Below are 7,596 nucleotides of genomic sequence, written 5' to 3'. Positions count from 1 at the left end.
AACTGCATCTGTCTCTTAGGGAACATTGGCTACAGATGAGGTCCTCTCTGGTTTTTGTCCTGGCCCAATTCCTACCACTAGTTATGACTCTGGGTATAGACTTTGTTACTTACTATCTCAAAACAGTACTGTAAAGTAAGCAGACATACACAACTCTGAAACACACACACACACACACACACACACACACACACACACACACACATACACACATACCCCTAGCAGCTTTAAATATGAGCCTATGCAGAATTCTTCATATTGCTTCAGGGATTTTAGAAGGAACCCTGTGTGAAATCAACCCATTTCATATTTGAGAAACTAAGTCATATAAAATTACCGACTTGCTGTGAGTCACGGAGCAAGAGATCACGTGACCAATGTACTGTCAGTGAGAGTTCCAACTCCTAGATATGGTTGCCTGGGCCTGATTGATTATGAGTATGAGAGACTAAAGCTGCCAAAGTTTTGTCAGTTTCTTGTCCAGGGAAGTCTTTGCTTGGACCCAGTTTCTGACTTCTACCACCATCATTGCCAAATGACTACATTCATGATGTAAAGAGAGTTAGGGCCATGCCATCTCTATCCTGCAAGTGCTAAGCATCTGCTCAAAACACACAAATGCCTAGATGGGTCAGGATGTAAATGAGCAAAGCTGGCTGGGCGGAAGGTGCTCAGTGGAGTTGACACTTGCCCTGAGCTGGTGATCAGCTCTAGAATAGAGATGATGAGCCCTGGAAAACCCAGACCCAGCTGAGACTTGCTATGGGGGATTTCAGCTCAGCGTCATCAGACTGACAAAACAAGCTAGAAATCTGGATTAGTAGGTGAAAACTCCAAATTTTTAAAACTTGTCCATCAATTAGAATTAGAATGTTCTCTGGCTCACACAGACAGGGCAAACATACCACATCTGCGGGCTGAATGTGGTCTTTGTGCCAACAATTTGCAAACCTCTGGCTGGAATATTGAAGCTGAAGGCCACTTTAGAGACCGCCTTGTCCATCTTTACCATTGGGCAGGTCAGGAAGCAAGGCCCCAGAGGGGAAAGAACTCACTACAGGGTAGAGTTACTTTACTTTAGACTCCAAGGTGACAATAGCATATTCTCTCTGACCATCAGGCTGCCTCTCACAGTGCTGGATTGGTGAGCTATCTGTCTAGATTTAATGAATGCCCTTTAGGGACGTGTATGTGATTGCTAAAATGGATAACTGGGAGAATTAGCTGACATCGTGGAGGAATGAAAATCTGTTTCTCTTAAATTATAGACCTTGACAGCTTCCCTAAACCCCAGTGCCAAATGACACTCCGGTTGCTATGGTAACGATGTCAATAAGGAACAGTGTCTACTAGGAGGCCAGTGCAGATCCAGTGGCTAAATATCGCAGAAGTTGCTCATTCCTCTCTCCCCCCAGCGATGGGTCAGGCAGGTCCTGAGTCTTACTACTGAAAGGCCGCAGCCAGCTCACTGATGACACTTGCCTAGTATCATGGAAGAGCCGATTTCGGAATCTGGTTGACCCTTGGAGATCATTTGGTCCAATCGCCTCATTTAAAAGCAGAAGACACTGAGGCCAAGTAGTGACTGAACAGCAGAGTTGGAGCCAGGTCCCTGAGCTCCTAGGCCCAGCGCAGGCTCTCCCTGCAGGGCCCTGTGGAGTTGAGGCTGGTCTTTGTGCTGCCTTTTCTGAGCCAACTGGGCTGTGTGGACACAATGAATAGAGGGTGTGACACACAGCAAATAAAGCTCCTTATTGATTGGGAGGCCACTATAAAGAGTGATTTTCATGGACTTGGCATCAGCAATGTGCTTCTCTCTGCAGAGAGAGAGAGAGAGAGAGAGAGAGAGAGAGAGAGAGAAGAGAAGAGAGAAGAGAGGGAGAGAGAGAGAGAGAGAGGAGAGAGAGAGAGAGAGAGAGAGAGAGAGAGAGAGAGAATGAGAATCCTTGCCCAGAGAAATTTTCTCTGAGAAGAATCTCTTTTGCAATCGGCTGTGAGACAGGCTGTAGATGTGTATTCAACTACATAGAAAGAGTCTACAGCGGCGCCATCCTCTCCGAGTGTGCTGTGAGGATACTAGGATCACTTAAGGCAGGCACTCAGTGTGAATGGCTATCGTGTTAAAGCACATGCGCCACTGGGTGTAAAAGCCCTCCTGTCTAGGATGCCAGATCTCAAAGAGGAGAGACACAGCTGCTCCAGAGACAGCTACAAATAAGGGGACTCCAGACTTAATAAAGGAGAGCACTTTATTTTTTACTCCCTACCTCAGCACCTTGTGTATCACCTGGTTATACAGCAATTGCCACTGTGTTTAGTAAAGACAGGTCACTTATATGTCCCAAACTTGCCAGTGAGCTTGTGAAGAACAGGGACAAGCAGGGAATATATGTATGTCAGTTTTTTAAATCAAACTTTTCCTTTGCGCTGGATTAACCCTTAGAGATATTATAGTGAAATCATCATTGGATTGATTTTGCTGTGTTTCATTCTCTGAATCATTTCCATTGGCAATTAAGAAATTTGTTAATTGGCTGGACTGGCTGTCACAACAGTTCCACTAATCAACTTGAGTCTTTTTTAATTTCTTCTATGTCTCGACTTAATTTTTGAATGCATGTAATAGAGTTATAATGACAGTTTTTTTCCTTTCATGTCCTTGTCTGCTAATTCTAACATCTGTCTCAGTTCTGGGTTAGTTTCAATTGATTAATTTCTCTCCTCATTATGGGTTATATTCTCTTTCTCCTTTGCATGGCTGGTCATTTTTTTATTGGATGATAGACACTGTGAATCTTACCTTGTTGACTGCTGTCTATATTTGTTTTCCTATTAATATTTTTAAATCATTGTTCAGGGAGGCAATTACATTACTTGGAAATGGTGTGATCTCTTCAGGGCTTTCTTTAAAGCTTTACTGAGTGGGACCAAACTCAGTTGAGTGGAGGGCTGATTATTCTTACTCTTGAGGCCACACTCAGCTGTGTATTATACAGGATGTTCCATGAATGATGAGACTGGTGGGTGAGAACAGGCACTCCTCCTGGCCCCGTAGGAGCACTGGGTACTGTTCTTCTGCTCTTTGGTGGTTGCTATAATTCCCCACATGTATCACCAATCAGTATTCTTCTGCATACTCTATGTGGAGCCCTTCAACATCTCTGGAGTTCTCTTTCTGTGCTGATCTCTTATCTCCAGCTCCTGATCCTACAAACTCTAGCTTCCTTGGTCTCTCTGTCTCTCAGCTCCATCTCCTCAACTCAAGGAATCTTCTGGGATCTTCCTGCATGCCCCTTCTTTCTGCCATGGCCTAGAAACTCCCAAAGCAGTAAGCTAGGGGCCGTTATGGCAATGACATCATTTCCCCATTTCTCAGAGATCCTTGTCCTTCATTGTCTGCTACCCAATGTCTTGAAATCCATTGCTTCATATGTCTTATCCTTTGGGTTTTTATTTGTTACAGGAATAGGGTAAATCCAGTCTGTGTTATTCCATCTTAGTCACAGACCCAAGCATCTCACTTCAGTAGATCTGCAGTGAGCATTGATCTGATATCTGGACTGGGTTTACCTGTTCCCTCCACTCTTCTTTAACCATTAGATATTTTCTTGTACAGAACTAGTCCTTAGTGAAAAAAACAACAGCAACACCCTAGGCTTTGTTGACATCCCGCACTACTTTGCCATTTTATCAGGTGCTTTCAGAATTATTTTTCTTGCTTTTGTTTCCATCCTATCAAAACACTTATGGGACTTAAGACATTCTTGGTTTCCTAATGTGACATCGTCACTACTGTGACCTCAAATGTGTCTTTCTTGAGTTCCACTCCCTCAGACAATGTTCTCTGCAAAAGGCACAATTAACTTGTGAAACCAATTGCCCTAAGCCACAAGTTACTATTGTATTACTTCTTTTTTTAATATATTTTATTGATTTTATAGAGAGGAAAGGAGAGGGACAGAGAGTTAGAAACATGGATGAGAGAGAAACATTGATCAGCTGCCTCCTGCATGCTCCCTACTGGGGGTCGAGCTCGCAACCAAATTATATGCCTTTGACCAGAATTGAACCTGGGACCCTTCAGTCCACAAGCCGTCACTCTAGCCACTGAGCCAAACCAGTTAGGGCCTATTTATTACTTTTAATAGTTGTGTAAGAGATTCTTTAAAAAGTTCTTTTTTAAGTAGAAATTTAAGTCACCTTACAAGACTATTTCTGGAGACAATAAATATTGTGTTTCTCATCATATCATACCTGTCAGTTGACTAGAATATTTATTCCTATAGAACTAACTTTGAAATCACATGCACATTCAAAATCATTTATAATTAAATTCTGGCTTCTAATGAGACTGTTATTTATACATCAAAACCCAGTTCTGGTAGCAGACTATCTCCTCAGATAGTTAATCACACTCCTTTCTATTTCTCTCTCTCTCTCTCTCTCTCTCTCTTTAAATATATTTTATTGATTTTTTACAGAGAGGAAGGGAGAGAGATAGAGAGCTAGAAACATCAATGAGAGAGATACATCGATCAGTTGCCTCCTGCACATCTCCTACTGGGGATGTGCCCGCAACCCAGGTACATGCCCTTGACCGGAATCGAACCTGGGACCTTTCAGTCCGCAAGCCGACGCTCTATCCACTGAGCCAAACCAGTTTCGGCTCTCTCTCTCTTTTTAACATATGATAAATGGTGTGTGTCAGGCACTCCTGATTGACTATGCAATATCTATGCTTTCCTTTTACCTTACCAAGAGATTCCTGATTTCATTCATTGCTACACACTGCACTGTTGTTAAAAAACAAACAAACTACACTTGTAATCCCAGACTCCCTTGCAGCTAGGGCTGGCCATGTGACCCCTGCTTCTGCTAGGAATGTCTGGAAACATTTTTGGTCTCATGTTACAGATGCTACTTTTTTCCTATTTACCATTATTTCTCTTTTTTCTAAAATAGTATGTGATGACAGGAGCTAATGCAGTATTCTGGCCTTCAAAAGAGAAAGGAAGACACTAAAACAACACAGAAACTGCCTGCCTCTGGCTTTTCATGGAAGAAAAAAATCCAACTTAATTTGTCAAAGTCATTGTATATTCAAATCCCTCATACGTTGAATCAAATCCCTCACACACCAATGGAGAAAGCAAAGTTATCTTTGCATAATTACACAACCATTTTTATTTCTTCAGCAATAAAAACCAAATAGCCATTTTTAGATTTTAAAAGGTAAGTCAGGTCAGAACAATCCATTTTACTCATCTTCTGGCTCACTACTTTCCACCTTTTGCCAAAATGTCAAGTATCAAAGCACAAATAGCACTGTGTTATAATTCTTTTTTAAAATTGGATCTATTGGGGTGACATTGGTTAATAAAATTATATAGGTTTCAGGTGTACAATTCTATAATTCCTTATTTACATATCTGTTTATAGACTCTGAATTCTTGGAATCCAGGACTTGTGTCTTACACATCCTTTCCCCTTTAGAGTTTAAATACTTCACTTAATTAAATGAAAATAAAAGAAGAGGACCTTTAATCCCATGGTGGAAGCTGTTTCCACAGGGAAAAATCAGTGCTCAGGTACATGATATGGTAAGCAAGCAGGCACGAGTCAGAACATAGGGCCAGCATTTTGTCACTGTACCACTGTCTACTTCCCTACAATACCGAGAACACCATGTGGCCCTGCAAGGAACAAAGTGTCTTCTAGTGTCCTGAAGAAAAACATCTTGAAAGAAAAAAGAAAAAGAAGCCTTGATAGATGCTTTAGTAAATACTCCTCCATTTTCAGCATATAATTACAATTCACCAAAGAGGGCAATCATATTTAAAAATATTATGCCAAGTGAAATAAGCCAGTCAGAGAAAGACAAATACCATATGATTTCACTTACACGTGGAATCTAATGAACAAAACAAACGAACAAAAAAAATAGAAACAGAATCATGGATAGAGAGAACAGACTGAAAGCTGTCAGAGAGGAGGGGTGGGAGGCTGGGTAAAAAATCACCCCCAAAAAACGGTGAACTGATTAAGCCAAAACAAAACAAGACAAAACAAAAGCCTCAGAGACAGACAATAGTCTAGTGATTACCAGAGGGAAAGGGGGTGGGAGAAGGTAGGAAGAGGGTAAAGGAGGGATAAATGATGATGAAAGGAGACTTGATTTGAGTGATGAACACACAATACAACATACAGATGATGTATTATAGAACTGTACCCCTGCAACCTATATAGTTTTATCAACCAATGTCACCCCAATAAATTCAATGAAAGAAATGTAAAAAAATTAAAAGTAGCTAACATACTTACTACATTGCTTCACTTAAAATGTGTGCTGAATTATAAAGTAGAATGGCTACCCTCTGGTTCCCTTTCCCATGGGACCTGAACACCGATCTTGGTGGTCGTAAAGGAGGAAAAGTAATATTGAAGCTGGCCTCACAGTGCTTGTAGTTTGTGGGCTAGTTTCAAACAAGGTTGAATTCGCTTTGAGCTTGTTTTGTCCTCTCTTGTAAAATGAGATAAAGGGAGGAAGGATGTATGTGAATCTGGGCAGTTGGTGTAATGATTGTGACTAATATTTCTGCCTTTGGAAGGGCTCTTAAAAGTGTCATCTTTTTTTTTTTTTTTTTTAGATCTCTTACCAGTAAACTATCTTCATTTGTAATTAAGGATCTACAAGATATACAGCATTGGGAGAGCTCTACAGTAAGAGGCAAGCTAAAAGACAAGCTTGTGAAGGAGACTGACTGTTCTTTGAGCTAGATCCAGGCCAGAACAGAAACTTCAGAAACAAAAATCCCCTCAGCTCCTCATCCATGCTCCAAGGCCTGCTGGTTCTTGAAATAGGCCTTTGCCCATCCCTTATTGTGGAGCTGGTTCCTTATCCATCCTGCCCTGCAGCATGGATTGTCTTGTGTGCTACATTCCCTTAAATTCTTGATGTAAAAAATAGATAAATAAAGCAGAGTGGATAAAAGCCAAACAAGGGCCTGCTCATTTGTTTTCTGCTGTGCCAATTATCTACTCATCATTTGCCTGGGATCTGGGAGGCATGGTTTCCTCTGGCCCATGGGATCTGAGACCAATAGGAACCAGCAGTAGGCCAAATTGGATTTCTTCTCAGGCCTGCACGGAAAGGTCAGACGAGTTGTCAAGGCATGAAACTCTCAAGTCTGAGTTACTGACAACGGAAATTGATGAAGTTGGAGATCTTATTTCCTCCTAAAGACTTTGCAAGACCATCTTTGGGGTGGGTATAGGCTGTGATGGGAAGGACAGATAAAATTCAGCCCAATGGGAGCTGAATTGCCCAATGGGACAATTTTGATATTGTAAGTTATTTTGTAATTTTATGTATTGGAAGTCATTCTATGCAAATCCACAGGCTTGTAATCCCAAGAAAGGTCACTCCTGGTGTGGAGCCTGGAGTCTGTTGAATAGATCAGGAAATTCAGGATTGAAAAGCCCACCTTTCCTGCAAACTGGGGGATGGATGTCCACTGAGGATTTTTACATGAAGGTTGAATTTGCAACCCTTCATTTGAGCAGGCATGCCTAGACCACCTGATAAATAATACATTT

General features: G+C 41.4%; 1 non-coding gene across 1 annotated transcript; it reads left to right on the top strand.

The window, feature by feature from the left end:
* The first annotated feature begins 6,369 nt into the window (after positions 1-6,369).
* On the top strand, positions 6,370-6,489 carry LOC118659486. Its single transcript, XR_004968598.1, has one exon. It is a non-coding gene; the product is annotated as a small nucleolar RNA SNORA61 (small nucleolar RNA).
* The last annotated feature ends 1,107 nt before the right edge of the window (positions 6,490-7,596 follow it).

Source organism: Myotis myotis, unplaced genomic scaffold (assembly GCF_014108235.1).
Source record: "Myotis myotis isolate mMyoMyo1 unplaced genomic scaffold, mMyoMyo1.p scaffold_m19_p_6, whole genome shotgun sequence".
Classification (NCBI taxonomy): Eukaryota; Metazoa; Chordata; class Mammalia; order Chiroptera; family Vespertilionidae; genus Myotis; species Myotis myotis.
The sequence above is the reverse complement of the archived record's forward strand: the minus strand, read 5'-3'. Positions and strand labels throughout refer to the sequence as shown.